Genomic DNA, 16,072 nt, shown 5'->3' with positions numbered 1-16,072 from the left:
GGGGTGGGGCCCTCATGGAGAACCTCTGCTAGGGCAGCACAGAAGGGAAATGTGGGGTTGACGGCCCCCCACAGTGTCTCTACTGGGGCACCACTTAGTGGAGCTGTGAGAAGGGGGCCACCGTCCTCCAGACCCCAAAATGGTAGATCCACCAGCTTGCACCATGTGCCTGGAAAAGCCGCACTCAATGCCAGCCTGTGAAAGCAGCCAGCAGGGAGGCTATACCCTGCAAAGCCACAGTGAGAGAGCTGCCCAAGACCATGGGAACCCACCTCTCACATCAGCGTGACCTGTGTGAGACCTGGAATCAAGGGAGATCATTTTGGAGCTTTAAAATTTGACTGCCCCACTGGATTTTGGACTTGCATGGACCTTGTAACCACTTTATTTTGGCCAATTTCTCCCATTTGGAATGGCTGTATTTACCCAATATCTGCACCCCTGTTGTATCTAGGAAATAAATAGTTTGCTTTTGATTTTACAGACTCATAGGCAGAAGGGACTTGCCTTGTCTCAGATGAGACTTTGGACTGTGGACTTTTGGATGCCGAAATGAGTTAAGACTTTGTGGGACTGTTAGGAAGGCATGATTGGTTTTGAAATGTGAAGAGATGAGATTGGAGGGACGATGGGCAGAATGATATGGTTTGGCTCTGTGTCCCCACCCAAATCTCATCTTGATTGTACTCCTGTAATTCCCACATGTTGTGGGAGGGACCTGGTGGGAGATCATTTGAATCATGGGTGCTGTTCCCCCCATACTGTTCTTGTGGTAGTGAATAAGTCTCACAAGATCTGTTGGTTTTATCAGGGGTATCCATTTTTTCACCTTTCTCATTTTCTCCTGCCTCTACCATGTAAGAAGTGCCTTTCACCTCCTGCCATGATTCTGACGGCTCCCAGCCATGTGGAACTGTAAGTCCAGTTAAACCTCTTTTTCTTCCCAGTCTTGAGTATGTCTTTATCAGCAGCATGAAAACAGACTAATACAGTGCCTCATAACTAACTCTCTTTTATTTAACTTTTGTATTTATATATTCATATTTAATATTCAAAAAACTGCCATGAACCAACCACTTAACACAACTGATTAATGTAGTAGCTTTAAAATTTGACCACCCCACTGGATATCAGACTTGCATGGGCCAGCAGCCACATGTGACTATTTAAATTTAAATTAATAAAAATTAAGTAATATTAAAAATTCAGTTACTCATGAACACCAGCCACATTTCAAGGACTCAATAATCACATGGGACTAGTAGCTACCATACTGTACAGAACAGATTACAGAACATTTCCATCACTGCAGAAAGTTCTATTTGGGACCGGCATGGTGGCTCGCACCTGTAATCCCAGTACTTTGGGAGCCAAGACTGGTGGATTGCTTGGGCCTAGGAGTTCAAGACCTGCCTGGACAACATGGGGAAACCCTGTCTCTACAAAAAATACAAAAATTAGCTGGGTGTGGTGGTGCACACCTGTAGTCCTAGCTACCCAGGAGGCTGGGGTGGGAGGATCACCTGAGCCCAGGGAGGTCTAGCCTGGGTAACAGAGTGAGACCTGTCTCAAGGCAAAAAAAAAAAAAAAAAGAAAGTTCCATTGGACAATACTAGAAAATACACTTAGGTTATATTCTAGAACTTTTTCTAATGAACTTAATTGGATTAATCATGATCTCTGCTTCATGAAACATCACTGGTTTATGCTGATACTTTTTTATCTGATTTGATCATTTCTAAAGAAATTGTAATGAGCAACCATAAATCCAATCTCTTACTCCACTAATAGAACACTGACATCATCTTTCATCTCTTTGTGTGCTCCTTGGTCAGAGTAAACAGCCCAGATTTCTATTTATGGGCAAACATGTAAATAAACTATGTACATGTACAAAATGAAATACAAAACAGCTGGTAAAGGAAGTTAAACGAGGTAGGTTATTTGTATGGCAGTCAGAATTTAATTAACTATAATCCTTTCATTCTTGGACCATTCTCATCGTCAGTCCATGCTTTGGCCTTTTGTTTATTTTACACACTTATGTAATTATTTATTTACTTTTAGTACTAAAATCAACATCCAACATGCCACCATGCAAAAACAAGAATATTAACTAACTCTTTAACCAATGCACTTTTAAAGGGGTCTTGGATGAACTGAATTGGAATAATCACAATTCTAGGATAATGAGTGTTGTACTTTCCTCTAACATGGTCTTGAGGTCCGTCTCAAGAGAGTGAATATAAATTCTAGCTCTGCCTGATGGGGATCCAGGAGGGGTGGTCAGTGTGTCTTTTATCACAGCATGGGATACGTGTTATTAAAAATTCAGTTACTCATGAACACCAACCACATTTCAAGGACTCAATAATCACATGGGACTAGTAGCTACCATACTGTACAGAACAGATTACAGAACATTTCCATCACTGCAGAAAGTTCTATTTGGGACGGGCATGGTGGCTCGCACCTGTAATCCCAGGTTCGCACCTGGGATACGTCTTTATCCCAGCAGACAGTCTAATGTCTAAGTATCCTATCCGTTACCAGGTGTCCCTCTCACAGGAAACTTATTACACTGACAGTCCCCCTGTGGTTCTTGTCTGACCTATGTCCAGTCTATTCCTACCAAGGTAGCTACTCTCTAGGAGATCCCTGACCAGTAAAGAAGTTCGATAGAAGTGTGTTGGTCAGGTGAGACACAGAGGAAGCAACTCAACAAAACCCTTGAAATGGAACAACAGAAGCAGTTTATTACTTACAGATCCTGCATGCCTCAAAGGACCGGTGGAAAGGGAAAAGCCTGTATTGCAGGCTATGGCATTTCCCAAGCAGGTTTCCTGCAGAGAGTTCTCACTGGTGCATTTAGAGCAAACCAGTATAACTGTGTGGTCCACATAGGCTGTGGGGTCAGTGTATCTAGCTGTTCCTTAGGAAGGTAGTATCCTGGAGGTGGCTGTACAAGGTAGTTATCTGGATCTATCACATTAAGAACTGGGAGGAGGTGGAGAACTACAAACTGTGTCAAGGGTGACTAAGCCTGCTTCTGGAATGAGAAAGTTAAACTTAGGTTCGAAATGCATGCTGAAGCTACATACAATAAAAAGAAATTACGACAATGAGATATGATCACCTTTGTCCCATGTTTGCTCTCTCTTGCTTTATTCATGTGTTTGTTCATTCATTCATTTACTTATTTATGAACACCCTTGAACAACTCTCCAGCCAAGATTTAAGAACATCAACTATTAATTACATTTTCTTTAAGTACCTTATCTACCCAAGTAAGAATAAAAATTCTCATAAATGTTGCATGACTACATAAACTACGATTTGTCCATTCTGTGCAACAAACAGCAACTATTAGAAAATTAAACACCCTGGATCATTTTTAATGGCCTTTACTTGTGTAGAATTTAATTAATAAGCCTCACTTTACATGAAATATTATCCTCATTATCTATGCTTGCCCCTTTTAAATTTTATTTATCACTTTAAACAAAAATCATGAAAGAACAATGATGAATCCTATTCAACAAACAGAAAACGGCCAATACCTTACCTCCCTATGTGACCCTCTGCCACCGACTTAACATCCCAAACTTCTTCAATAGGGAAGTGTTGATGCAAAAGTGTAGTGCATAAATTAATAGTGGAATGCTACTGAAATGAATGAAACAGCATAAATATTTGTCTTTTGATGTCTCTCCAATTTGCAGAACTGTGCAATCATAAATCTTAGATCGTGATATATTGTCTTCATTAGTCCATGCTTGACTCTCTTTGATCTTGTTTATACATGCATCCATTTATGTTTAATTACCCCATAAACATATATAAACCCACCCCCAGCCTGAAAACACAAAAAATAAACAGAATACATATTACATATGATATATATAAGATACATGTATAAACATAACACATGATATATGTGATATATATGTAGGATATGTGTGTGTGTGTGCTTTTTTTTCTTTGCTTATTTGCTACAGATTGTGTTTTAATTTGGTGACAGTTATGCTAAATGAAATTAATCAACCTTGGTTCATGACATTCTCATCATGCCTGTCATCTTTGACTTTATTTACGTGTTGATTCACGTTTAATAATGTAATAAACCATCAGCCAACCACCCAACTTCAAAACAACAACACTAAACATTACTCACATTGGTTGGTTCATGGCTCATTTTCCACAGAGGTCACAATCAAGATCTTCATCGACAATGTGTCATTAATGTCACTCTGGAGCCTCCATTCTGTGGAACACAAGGCAGATATTAAAAAGGATGAAAAAAACTAGATATTTTTAATGGCCATCAGGTGAGAAGCACAGTATTAATCATAATCTTTAGGTCATGACAGTCTCACCACTGGCCCAATCACAGCTCTCCTTGTATTCAATTATTCATTTATTAATTTGTATTATTACAATGAGTATGTATTAATTCACCACTCTAATCAAAAATAAGAATCATGACTATCACAAACATGGGTCCCTACGCATCTTACCCAAGAAGGAGCCAACTCAGATATTCTTCCTAACAGACACAGATGATGCAGACTTGGAGTAACAATCATATTTGACTCCTACTCACCCTTTTCAATGTCTTCACTGATTTTTTTAAACACAGTAAACACAGATGAACCCACCACTGATCCAGAACAAAAATATTGATTAGTACATCCAAATACTTCTTATCCACTGAGGTAAAAGTCTTGTTTTATTTTAAATAGTCCATAATTGTACATAACGGTGGATGAATCTTAATCTTTAGGTCATAAAACATTGTCTTTGTGGTCCATTCTTGATATTCTTTCATTTCATCACTTTTGTACTCATTGAATTCATTTTTAACTATGCAGCCACCACACTTGAAGTCACCATTTAGCCCAAGACCAGTGATTATTCTGTATACCTGTTGATATACTGCCTACTGTCAACCTCAACAGCCTAGAACCTGGCTTTTGTTTTGGAATAACCTCACAGAAGCAGAGACTAGAAAGGTGGTTACTAGGGGTCAGGAGTGAGAGGAATCTGGAGATCTTAGAGAATGCAAACTTTCAGTTAGGAGTAAGTTCTGGTGACCCAATGCAGAGTACGGTGACTACAGTTAATAATAATGTACTGCATGCTTGAAATTTGCTAAAAGAGTAGACCTTACGTGTTCTCACTGCACACACAGAAAAAGGGAACTATATGAGATGATGGATATGTTAATTTGCTTGATTATGGTAATCATTTCACAATATATATGTATACCAAAATGTCACACTGTACAACTTAAATACATACAATACAAATACATATAATATTTATTTGTCAATGATTTATTTATGAAGCTGGGGAGTGAGGAACACATTGCCATCATTGGTACATGCTTGGCTGTCTCTAGTTTTATTTGCACATTCATTCATTTTTAACTGTTCAATCAACACCCATGAAGCCGGCTTTTATTTGTCTGCACTCACCTTCTCTGGTAGAGAAACCCCAGTGTGCCCATTCTATGGAAAATAAAGCTGGTTAAAAAAAAGAAACTGGCCTACGAGGCCTTTTTTGTTTGTTAATATCAGGTTACCAGACCTGGATTAGTCATAATCCTTTGCCTAGAACACATTTTCAAAATTGTTCCATTCGAGGCCTTTATTACCTTATTTCTTTATTCCTTGATTATTTTTAACAACAAAATTAATAGCCACAAACTGCTCTGATCTCTTTTTAATGCCCCTCAGTTGTGGAGAATTAATCACCATCCCTGGTTTACAACCCACTCCCGTCCTTCCTGCTGGCATGCCTCTCTCTTATTGTATTGATTGTTAAAACCACCCATGACAATTACCACTGGTGGTCCCCACCTCCATCCCTTCCCCTCTCATGCCCCTGCCTCCCTCTACCTTAAACAACCACTCCCAAATATCCTGGATACAATCCCTTTCCAGATATATATATATATATAAATTTACAACATATATGTAATATATGGATTCTTTCCATGGATCAGTGGCTTGCAGGAGTTTTCAGTGAAGGCTAAAAAGAAGGGTCAAGGGAGAATGTGAAATATACAAGCTTGAGTTCAGAGCACACTCACGGCTGGGGGGTTGGTAAAAGCCCTCAAACCCAGATCGCTGAGCCATCTGCACCTGTGCTCACTTCATGAGCCAGTGGGCCCAACGGGTACAGCACATATGCTCACACCTCAGTACCCACCTCCCAAATCCAGCCTCAACGCTAGACTAGCTGGGTGACATCAGGAAAACGAACTAACGTCTCTGTGCCTGTTTCCCCATCAGCAAGATAGTCGCAGCACTAGTCCCCAAGCAAAGTTATGTTATTATTTTCATGCCAATGGCAACCAGGTTAAAAAAACAAACAAACAAAACCCTCCACCCCACATCTGAGCCCCTCCCTCACCCAAATCTTGGCTCCCTCTGCAGCAGCGCCCGAGCTCTGGTGTTAGACAGACAGACAGACCAGGTTCCACCCCAGCAGGCACTCATGAGCTGTGTAACTGCAGAGACGTGACCTGGCTTCTCTGTCTTGTGCCCCGACTTGTACGATTTGTAGAATGAGGAACGCAGCGCCCTCGTGGGTCCAACCGGAGGGTGACCTGAACTATCGCCCATCCCTCAAGTAGCCTGCCTTGCACACCTGCGCACACCTCGCCCTTTCCCCGTCCCGTGACGCCCACCTGACTGGTTAAACAGTCCCCAGTTTGATCAAAGAAATGAATTAGCTCAACGCTCAGATCAAGTCAAGGGTTTGGGACTCGGGCAGGGAATTGTTGGGGGTCTGTTCTTTTTTGGACATGGCATCAGAGCTTAAACAAGTACCCTGAAAAACAGAAATCCAACTAAGAGATGTGCTTTGGAAAATGAAAATTCATTTTGTGAAATCGGACTGCCCTTGGAGAAGTCTATGCCGTGAGATTCTTGATGTTCAAACTTGATTCCAAGAAACCCAAAGAGGCTTCACTATGGGCCTTGGCAATGATACACAGCCAGTTTCCTTCCTATCCCCGCAGCCTGTCCTGGGTGTGCACCATCTGGCACAACTGGCCTCAGAGTAACTCAGGGACCTGAAAATAATTCTATATATTATGTAGAGTTATGGTGTACGTATATAATGTCATATACACATCAGTCTGTCCGTTGGGGGACTTTCATGAGAGAGTCGTGGGGAGACCACCAGTGTGGCGCCCTGCTCCTGCCTTCTTCATACTGCGGGGCCTTGGGGAAAACCGGTCCCCTCCCTGAGCCTCGGTGGCGATCATCCCACCAGCCTTTCCTCCCTCCCAAGTGGTGTGAAAATGAAAAGCATAACATTTTAAGTGCAAGTTCCCTCCAAGCAGCAGGGATCATTAATATTGTACCTCCTGTACCCAGCACGCAGTGTTCACAGCATGCCTCAGCATACATTATCTCGTTTGATTCTCACAACAGGCCTGTGAATTAGACATAATAATCATAATTAGCCAATATTTATTGAATGCGTACTCTGTACCAAGCACCATGCTGCCTACTTTGCATACGTTGACACTCCTCTGGAGTAGATGCGATTCAATAGTATCTCATAAATTTTTCCCCCAAAATTTTTGAGCATGTACTTTGTACCGGTGCTGGGTCTAAGTGCCGGGGATACAGTAGTGAACAAAACGGACAGATCCCCATCCCATGAGAATTAACATCCCTGTGGGTGGAGATAGGAACAGAAAATCATCAGAAAAGGTAAAGCCTAATGCATGGAATAAAAGACGGTGATAAGAACTAGGGAAGAAAATAAAGCAGGACAGGGGCAGGGAGTGACACGAGGGAGGAAGCCTCACGGAGATGATGATATTTGAGCAAAGCATTACTAGTCCTATTTTATACCTAGGGAAACTGAGACTCAGAGAAGTTAGATGACTTATAAGTGGTCACACAGCAAGGAGATGCTGAGCCGGGAGGCGAACCCAGGCAGTGTCGCTCCGGAGTCAGCCTTCCCACTTCTTCCCGATGCCTCATTTTGGCAGCAGTGAGCCACTGCCAGCCAGCAATGTGAGTGTGAGAATAAATCACGTTGAGGGGGGTGGGGCTGCAAAGGTTTTTCTGACCTCCCACACAGGCAGCCCCAGAAGCAGAGGTTATCCCCAGGATGTACCATTAGACCCGGATGAATAAATAAACTGTCCATCTTGGAGGAGCTGCAGGGGCAACATTTCTTACAGGACTTCACAGAATCTGAAGTCAGGCAATGCTGGGATCACAGCTTAGACTCAACACAGCCCAGCAAGTCAGCACCAATGCTAGACCCATCTCCTCCCACCTGGCTGTTAGGGCATCCGATTGCACCCCGCCAGAGGCACCCCATGTGCAGCCACATGCCACCGAGGCTTAAGTTACAGATGTGCTGCCCCAGGAATGGAAGGAGGCTTCCCAGTCCTCATGCCCCACATGGTAAGAGACTCAGAATTTTTCCAACTGGCCACCTCCAAAAGAGCAAGTCAAGAAACATTTCTAAAGTGACCATTTCTCCCCCAAAAAACAGGTAGGGAAAGTTTAATGAAATCATATATGAGAACTGGGGAACCTTGCTCACTACTGCTAGAAACCATGAAGTTTAATGAATTTTAACCTCAGAAACTTCGATTCACAGGACTGTAATTATTTATCTTGCCTTTTACCTACTCAGTTTCTTCCCAGCTCCCAGGCAACCCCTGTGTAAGCCCCTACACCACAAGGAAATTCCTTCACGGGAGTCTCACCTCTCTTAGGGCTTCATCTTTCCTTAGATGGATCATGCCCATTTGCTGCGTAGAACTCTCACTTCTATCACTAGCACTTGCAGTTTTAAATGAGTATTTTTGTTTCCGTTTCACTGATTCATTCTCCAAAGACAAGCACACAGACAAGCACCTGTTCGGCTATTGGTAAAATGTGGAGAACGATTCTTACTTGCCTGTCATCAAATGACACCTCAATAACACTTGTAACCACTGTAATTTTCATTGTAAGTAAATATTTATTGAATGCTCATCGTCTGGAAAGCATTCTTTTTTTTGTTTTTGTTTTTGTTTTTTTTGGAGACAGCGTTTCCCTCTGTCACCCAGGCTAAAGTACAGTGGCACAATCATGGCTCACTGCAGCCTTGACCTCCCAGGCCCAAGCAATCTTCCCATCTCAGCCTCCCAGGTAACTAGGACCACAGATGTGCACCACTACACCCAGATAATTTTTAAATATTTTGTAGAGATTGGGGTCTCCCTATGTTTCTCAGGCTGGTCTCAAACTCCTGGGCTCAACGGATCCTCCCACCTCAGCCTCCCAAAGTACTGGGATTACAGGCACAAGCCACCATGCCCAGCCTGGAATGCTCTCTTTTAAAGAATTTATATGTTTGCCTCATTTAATCCTCAAGTACTCATTAGTAAGGTACTATTGGTATTAGTAAAGTACTATTGGTAGAACTGAAGAAAACGGGGCACGGAAATTAAATACCTTGTCCAAACTCATGAAAGTAGTCAATGGCAAAGCTGAGATTGAAACCCTAGCACCTAGAGTGTGTGAAGCAGGGCCTAGCCCATAAGCAGGTTCTCAAAACCTATCCGCTAATATTAACCCAGGTCTGCAGCGAGGCTTACTGATTCACCATTCAGCCCTCCACCCAGTCCCCTCCCTCCTTGCCTTGCAATGGACTCATTTTTACATCTGCTACCATTAGCATTCAGTCAGAATATGAGATGCCAGGAATCTAATTTGACTTGATTAATTGTACTGTAGGATGCCAGTGATATGTGTGGCCCTTGCTTGTGTGATCATTACAAATAGAATACACTAGAGATATTACTTGGGAAATAAGCTTGGATTTGATTGGATGAGAAGTTCAGCTCACTGACAGACCAAGAGAGTGAGTCCAGCATAAGACAACCCCAAGGCAGATTTCTTCAGACACGGTCACAGAGAAAAGGAGATAAACAGGTTGAGCGGATGAGTTTGGAAGGAAAGAAGACTTGAGTTCAAATCCTGGGTCTGCATTTCCTCCCTCTATGATTTCGGGTAAGTCACTTACCACTCCCAAACTTCGGTTTCCTTTTCACTTAATTGAGAATGGAAATTGCTATCGTGGAGGGTGGCTGTGATGATTTACAGGAGATAAAATTATGCCAAGTGCCAGCGAAGGGCTGAGTATGCAGTTGGGGCTTGGGGCTTAGTCATCCAGGAGAGCCAGTGGAAAGACGGATGCCTGCTCTTCCCTCAGTGCTGCATGAAAGCAGCAGAGACAGAGAGTTGCCACTGAGCAGCTCCAGCACCACAGCTGGGACTTGGTCCCTGTAAGCTGGCATCCCACCTGTTGTCCCAGAGCCACCTGAGCCAGTCAGTGTGCTCAGAAGCAGAACAGAAGGCAGGAGCTTCACCAGCGAGCTCCATTCAGAGGGAACCTCTCTTCAAAGATCAAGTAAGCCTTTGATCTTGGTGAGAAATTGACTATTCTCTCTCATTCCTCTCTCCTTCCACCACCTGTGCTTCAACTCACTCATCCATATAACCAGCATTCATCAGGTAGCCAGTCATCTCTCCATCTATGCATGCATCTTGATGCAGGCATCCATCCCTCCCTCAGACCTGACATCCATCCTTCCACCTCTCCATTTTGCAGAGGAATCACACAGACCTGAGTTGGAATCCTGGGTCTTGCTTCCTAGCCGATCTTGGGCAAGTCACTAACCTCTCAAAGTCCTCTAATCTATAAAATAAAGGGAAATCAGATGTCGCCGGAGCGAGGATTTAAAGAGAGTGTAGACGTACCAGTGTCTGGCCTCAGCAAAGTCATTACATGTTCATTCCCTCTGCTCCTGCAATCTGGTTGGGATTTATGCAAGGAAAAAAACCACTGCATCTTTTGCATGACACGTTGAGAAGTGCTTTTTAGAAATTATCTGAGATGTTTCAGTGGTGTGCATCCCCCAGCAGTACCCCCAGGGCTGGGCAGTGGCTAAAGCGGTTTGGGGTGGTGGTACCCCCTGGACTCACAGTAGAGAGTGCCATCTAGTGGATAGGCACCTGCCGGGGTCCCCCGTTGGTCCCGGGTCACAACAGCTGAGGTCAGGCAGCTGAATGGCGAGTCAGGAGGGCCAAGCGAACCCAGCCCCGAGACGGTAGGCTGCCCTTTTTGGGATGTAGTGCATGTGCTGTTTTAACCACTCACGGGGCCTGGACTGCCAGGAGCCTTTTGTTTTATGGATGATAGCCAGCTATGTTTTGCCTACCCCTGCCCAACTCCCCTTTCAAGATTTCTGGGAAAAAGAATCATTCTCGCAGCTACTGTTTGCTGAGTGTCTCTGACATATTAGACTTGAGGCTGGGGGCTTCAGGGGTTAATGCTCTAACCCTCTCAATGACCCAAGGAGAGACCCAGAACTTGCTCCATTTTCAGTGAGAACACTGAGGTTTGCTGAGGTTGAGTTTCTCATTTAAGGTCCAGGCAGATATTCAACCCCTAAATTTGTAGCCATACTTACCTTCTAGAGCCCTAGATCCTCTTGAAAGGGCAGGAGATAGTTTGAACACTGATTTGACCAAGCCAACTGTAAAAGAAATTTATGAGTCAATCAAGAATATCCGAATGCTGCGTAGATGTTGGATGATATTAAGGAAACGTTATTAATTTTTAACTGTAATAATGGTATTGTGGCTATATTTTTAAGAAAGAAAAGCTTATTTAGAGATACAAACTAAAAAATGCTCAGAGGAAACAATATGGTGTCTGAAATTTGCTTTGAAATAGTCCAGGGGTAGGGGCTGGGGAGTGGGGGTAGAGGCACAGTTTAGGGTTTAGACAAAATAAGAGGGGCCAGGGTTTGATGGCATCCATTTCCAGGTGATGGCAATATGAAAATTGAGTAAACTGTAAAAATACGTACTATTTTCTCTAATTTTATGTTGTTTGAAATGTCCCATAATAAAGGGATTTTTAAATCAACAAGTGAAAATACAGCGCAGGAGATGAAGGGCTGGGTGTGGAGGGTGCATTTAAAAGAACAGAGGGGCCTGAGGTATGAGAGAAATCTTTCAGGGTAGCAGGGAACTGATTCGCAGGGGGCAAACGCCTCAAAGTGAAAAGGGAGCTAGAGGGGCTGTATCCAGAGGGAAGAGAATCATTCCACGTCGGGTGGACCGAGGACGATGTACCAGGGTGCAGAGTGCTACAGAACAAGACACCCACCAGCTGCCCAGAGACCTTCCTGCACCCCCCAGCGCTCCTCTCCCCACTCCCAGCCCCTGCCTCCCCAAGTCCTCCAGCTCTCTCCCTGACCCCCAGACCCTTCCCCGACTAGAAAAGGGCCTGAGGGTACCACTCTTTAAGGCAGAGCGGCCACCTGATGAGCCCTTCCCTGGGACTCGGGTCCCAGCTTGGTTACTGGGACAACGCTGTCTCCCATTGGACATGCTTTGAAGGAAGACCCTGGAGCGGCCGGCTCAGTCATGCTGGGAAGGATTCAGCTGTCTAGCTTTCAAATGCCTTTTTTTCTTTTTCTTTTTTTTTTTTTTTTTCTTTCTTTCTTTTGGGGGCGGGGGTTTATTTCTTTTGGAAAGATAAGAGTTGATGCTTTTACCCTAAAACTGTGTGCCAAGCTGCTCTGGCTATCCTCAGCCCCACTCTTCCCCGTATCTCTGTAGCCCTCCTTTCCGTCCTTCATAGGCTGCAAGCTGACTGGCGCCCGACCCCAGGTCCACACCCACCTCCAGCTACCCCCTGGTCCACCCACCACGCCCGGCCTCCTCCCCTACTCTTCTCTTTCTGGCCCCGCTGCAGAGTCTTGGGCCCCTCGGCTTCCTGGGCGCCTGGCCACCACGCAGCGCCTGGAAGTGCTCCCTCCCTCATCTCTCATTCCCCACTTTGGAAAGCCGGCCACCGGACAGGACAGCTCCCGGGACAGCTCCCGCAGCCTGCTGCATTGCAGCGCAGCCGTCTGTGAGGGAGGGGCGCAACCTGCAGCCCCCGCCCCCCGGCCCCGGCCACCCCCGACCAGCAGCCCCCAGCCCCGGCACTGCCGGCCGGCTCCCCCGCCGCACGCATCTGTCGCAGTTAAAAGCGCCGCTGCCAGAGCAAAAGCGCTGGTTCCTCTTCACTGTCCCCCTCCTCACTTTTCGGGCTCAAAAATGTGGCCCAGGCAGCCCCCTTGTGGCACGTGGGGGCGCCACAGACTCTTGGCTGGTGTCTGAAGAATTCAGACTGATTCCACCGCACCGTGAGTTGGCACAAATCTTCGGTGGCCCAACTCCTACCCGATGCAGAACTCTGTTCAGCGGCCTCTCTGAGTCGGGGGCACCTCTCCCCTCCCCTCTGCCTGTCGTCCACACCTCTCCCTTCTCCCTCCAGGAAGGAACCGAAGGAACTCTCCTGTTGAATATTGCTCTGACAAGCAGACAGGTGTCTGGCAACCGTGATTGTGGTGGTGGGGGAAGAGGGGGGCCAGGAAGGTGGTGGGAATGGGGGTTTTTCTCGAAATGATGTTTGGTTTCCATCTCTTATCTCACAGATGGGAAACCGAGGTGCGGGGAGGGCCATAGTCCCTGTTTGTGTCAGAGTCAAGGCTGGAGATCTTCCTGCAAGTCCAGCCTGGGGCATTTCCCTGAGGTGCTGGGGCGCCCTTAAGACGTGCCCCCTCTTCCCCCTCCCACTTGTCCAGCCCCAACCCCTCCAGATCTGGTTCTCCCTGTCCGGAAGCCCTGGAGGGCCCCTGGATGTTCTCCGTCCTCTCTAACTCACTGTCCACACAAACAAGCCCAGCCCCCTCTGTCTCTATCTGCAATCTACTTGCAGACAGGCAGGGCCCTCTCCACATCAGGTTAATAATGCCATTTTCATAAGCCTCTGCCCATAGGTGCTACCACCTAATTTTGAATCTGCCCTTCAAACGGATTGGGCCACAGAGGAGCTGGGATCTCAAGCACCGCTGGGAGGTGCTTATAACTAATCAATCCGTCCCCTGCCCACCCACACCCCCCCAGCACTCGGCACAGCCTCGCTGAGCAGCCTTCAGCAGCAGGGTGTGGTGGGGAGCCTTGGATAGTCTGGGGTTCCATCCTGGCCCAGCCTCACACCAGCTGAGAGACGGTGAGTATAGGACTTTGCCTTTCTGTGCCTCAGTTTCCTCATCAATCTAATGGGGCTCATGAGACCAGTGTGCAGGGTTATTGCCCGGTTGAGTTCTTTGCAGACAGCCCAGTTCGGGACTTGGCTCCAAGATGGGGCTCTATAAATCTCCATGCCTGCATCCCTTCTCGATCACCTCGATTTCCAGTGACTTATTCCCTGTTTGTTTCCCCCACCAGACCGACTGAGCTTCGAGGACAGGAAGCCACCGGCATCACTTCATCCCCAGCCTCACGCTTGGGACCCGGCCCGGGGAAGGTAGGTACACTGCGGTGGCTTGGAGAATGAGTGCATGGATGGATGTCTATCCCACAGTCTATGGGATGCCTGGACCCCGCTGGGTTTCTCCTCCCCAGATCCCTCCCTGTCTAAGCTGGTCCTTCAAGGAAGCCACCGGGAAAAATGTTCCTTTATGCCTTCATGCTTTACCCCTCGTGCTGTTATATACAATGCAAATTCTCGGTCTATTAAATGCAGATGTGGGCTCTGCATGTCATTTCTGCTGCCTGCTGTATCTACTGTGAGTTCCGCAGGCCAGGGGCTGCCTCCGGCTGACTTGATTTGTGCGATTAAGCCAGCAGAGGGGACTCTGCCAGGAGAGGTTCCCGTTTGTATTGGGAGCGGGGTCTTGAAAGGCCAGGCTGTTTTCTCTCTTGCGACACTTGTTACATACCTCTCTCCCTCCCTGGGTCCCACCGTCTACTCCACAAGCATTTATGAAGTGTCTGATGTGTGCAAGCCTACACTTATCTCATTTAGTCCTCACTTCAAGCCGGTGACGGAGAAACTCTCATCTCCATTTCACGGGGGAAAAGCTGAGACTCTGAAAAGTAAAGGGAATTGTCTCGCAGCTAGAGAGCAGGGAGTCAAGCCGGTCTGTCTGGCTCGGGAGCCCCCAGCCCTGCCGCAGCTGCCTGCTGCTGCTGCTGCTGCTACTGCAGGGCTGACCAGGGCTGGCCGGGAGGCCAGCAGCTCCTGCAGAAAAGGCAGGGGGCTGCGTAGAGAGCGTTCTCCCTGGCAACTGGAAAAGGGGCCATAGAAAACCCGAGAGGGCTTAGAAGCCACTGAACAGATAGACACGGAGCAGCTGGCCCCAGGAGGGGAGCACCACGCCCTCCCCTGGGCTTTTAGCAGAACAGCAGGGCAAAGGGCTTTGTCCCAGGTCTAAAGGAGCAGAAACGGAAGTGTTAGGACAGGTGTAGAGGCCCCCAAACCTGTTCCCACCACTGGTGGGGGTTTTGCCATTTAGCACAGAAAGGAGATGACTGAAAAGAGAGGGAGCCTGAAGCCTGCAGAGATCGGAGGGCAGAGGGGGCAAGGAGGCTGCCGCACAGCCGAGGAGGCAGATGCAAAAGACAGGGGAGGGCTCTGCAAAGCAGCTCTGTGTGCGAGCCCTGAGCAGGCTGCTTGGGGAGAGAGGGAGCTCCCTGTTACAGGAGGCATCCGAGGGGAGAGAGGCAGGCCGGTGCTTGGCTGGGGAGGCTGCAGCATGGCTCCCTGCCTGGGCTGGTGGCCCACATGTTTAGGCCTTTGAGAAGCTCCTACAGCACCAACTCCCGAGCTGGCAAGCGGGCAAGTGAGCGAGGCAGCCAGAGGGGACCAGGCAGGGGTCAGTGTGAGACCATTTGGCCTCTCCCAAGTAGCTTGCCCTGGGCTAAATGGCAAAGGCACAGAGATGGTTGGCGGGGTGCCTCTGTCCCAATAAGGCAATGAGGGAGAGGAGCAGAGAATGGGGGTGAGTGCCCGGGGCTGGTGGGGAGAGGTGGGGACTGTCCTGCAGCCAACTCCCCTCTTGAGGGCCAGAACACCTAGAGTGGCCAAGCAGCTGCCCTGTCTCCTGGGCCCACAGAGGCTGGCCTGTGTCCTCTCTGGGGCAACAGGCTGGCAGAGTGAGTGGAAGGAGCAAGGGGGTCTGGCAGGTTGAGGGGCCCTT

The 16,072-nt window shown here is 46.9% G+C and overlaps 2 protein-coding genes across 16 annotated transcripts in view; one reads left to right on the top strand and one right to left on the bottom strand.

Annotated features, from left to right (window-relative positions):
- Positions 1–16,072, bottom strand: part of LOC102123842 (uncharacterized) — a 124,792-nt gene that overhangs the window by 98,422 nt on the left and 10,298 nt on the right. For 13 of the 14 annotated variants that reach the window (XR_012416130.1, XR_012416123.1, XR_012416127.1 and 10 more), the window contains exon 4: positions 4,175–11,566. The gene's annotated coding sequence lies outside the window, so the exon portion shown is untranslated. Of the gene's footprint in view, positions 1–4,174; positions 11,567–16,072 lie in introns of those variants that run through there. The other variant, XM_073998234.1, reaches the window with a different exon arrangement.
- RTL1 (retrotransposon Gag like 1) overlaps positions 9,928–16,072 on the top strand; it is a 27,997-nt gene continuing 21,852 nt past the window's right edge. Inside the window, exons 1-2 of one of the 2 annotated variants that reach the window (XM_065518497.2) lie at positions 9,928–13,413; positions 14,319–14,397. The gene's annotated coding sequence lies outside the window, so the exon portion shown is untranslated. Of the gene's footprint in view, positions 13,414–13,982; positions 14,101–14,318; positions 14,398–16,072 lie in introns of those variants that run through there. The other variant, XM_065518496.2, reaches the window with a different exon arrangement.

This window comes from Macaca fascicularis, chromosome 7, assembly GCF_037993035.2.
Source record: "Macaca fascicularis isolate 582-1 chromosome 7, T2T-MFA8v1.1".
In the NCBI taxonomy this organism is placed as follows: domain Eukaryota; kingdom Metazoa; phylum Chordata; class Mammalia; order Primates; family Cercopithecidae; genus Macaca; species Macaca fascicularis.
This window is presented reverse-complemented; position numbering and strand designations above follow the sequence as displayed.